A 1,889-nucleotide genomic window follows, 5' to 3' on the forward strand; every position below is an offset into this window, starting at 1 on the left:
TTTTGGATACTGGCTGGCAAACGGATACTGTATTCCCAATTTGGTACTGTAAGGCAGCCACTGAAAGGTTTGCTTGAAGTTAAGCAGCCGCCACGCCACGTCGAGAGTTCGAGGCAGTTTTATTTTCCTTCCGCGAAAGAAAGTAGTCCGTTCCATGATTTCGGAGGCCGACACGCCTTACCTGAAAGCTTGTAGCTGAGGTCTGCAACCATTTATCTTCCTAACTTTAACTTATTGATAATGTGTAAGCTTCATTTGTTACTCCTATACATTTTTGAAGCAATGGCATACCGTGATCCTTTCAAAAATTTGACCTGAAAGCAGGTAATTTTCGTGGAAATCCCGTTCTCATTTCTAACTTGTTGTAGATTCTGATCCAACAGGAAATCTAGTGTGTATGAAAGAGCAAAGATTCTAGTTTGTGTTGATATATAACTTGTTATCGATTTCGAGGGCGACATGCAGATGCCCCCAAAACGCGCGAGGTCATGTCATAATTTTGATTCCAGAATAGAACGAGCCAGGTTTGACATTTTTAGTTATCACCTACTCTGGACAGGTCCTCGCTCCGTAGAACGTAAATTTCCATGTGGAATTATGTTAACAATGGTCTCCTGTGTATGGATTCCGAGTTTCAAGTCAATTCACAAACCCGAATTGATATAAATCTGACCATAAGATTTATGATTGACTCTCACGGCGAACCGCGCGCAGTTTTGAGACAACTTTACGTTCTATAACCCCCGGGAGTCCGGACCTCTTACTACAAAGCTTGTTGCTTGAGTTTATAACTATATATCTTCATTATTTCATTGTATCTGTGAATATTAAGCTTCCTATTTTACTCCTAGTGACTTTTTAAAACGATTGTTAACCTCTGCTCGTTTGATAATATGACCTGAAACCACTTGATTTTGGTGGAAATTCCTCCGATGTTTTTACCTTATTTCAGTTTTCACAACAAAAAGAAATCTAGTGCGTAAAATAGCCTGAAGTCTCTTCTTTCTGTCCGTATATAATTTGTTATCAATTTTGGGGACGTAATGAGCTTCCTTCGTAATCGCGCGAGGCCACCTCATCAGAGGCATCGTTTTCGTTCCAAAAACAGCGCGGGCTTCAAGCGCGTTCCACAGACCAGACGCCAGACCCGCACCGTTGGATTTTAGTAATAATACCTGCAAGAGTAAGAAAGCATTTGCTGATTCAGTTCGTACTTACGTAGTCTGTGTCTGTAGGCATCCTTTGACAATATTGAGACGGTACATCAGCACCGCAACTTGTGCTAAAACGCCGGTTGCACTAGAATCAACTAAACCAACGTTTTAGAACTTTTGGCGTAAAACGGCCGAGGATGTGACCCCGGTAGATATGAATATACAAACATTTCCAGATTTTGATCCAACAAGATTTTCACAAGAGACATAGTCGAAGATTCAACGAATCTTACTCAATAGTCATATAAGACAGAATCGAGGGCGACATGCAAATGCCCCCAATGTGAATTTCGTCGAAAATTTAGCTCAGTTCGGCACCGCCATTTTGACGATTTCACTGTTTAGCAAATATGACCAATTATCTAACAAAATACGTTATAAAACCCTCCAAAAATTGATTATGTCAAGAGTACATGGCATTCCCGTCTGGTACATGTAACGCAACGTAGGTAATAATGCCACCAACCAGGCTCAACGCAGCTGTGAAAGTCGGATGAAATTTCATCCAACTGCCGCGCGAAAAGAGTTTCCTTAGCAACGGCGTTTCTAGGGATCGCGGATCGATTCGAACTGCAAATAAAAACGGTTCGAAACGCGTTCGATTTAGTACGTGGCGTGACGGCTGACTAGGTGTCACATATACCCGGTCCCCACTTCGGTTCACCCCTGCAAGCC

The sequence above is a fragment of the Branchiostoma belcheri genome, unplaced genomic scaffold, assembly GCF_001625305.1.
Source record: "Branchiostoma belcheri isolate BF01 breed outbred unplaced genomic scaffold, Haploidv18h27 scaffold36, whole genome shotgun sequence".
Taxonomy (NCBI): domain Eukaryota; kingdom Metazoa; phylum Chordata; class Leptocardii; order Amphioxiformes; family Branchiostomatidae; genus Branchiostoma; species Branchiostoma belcheri.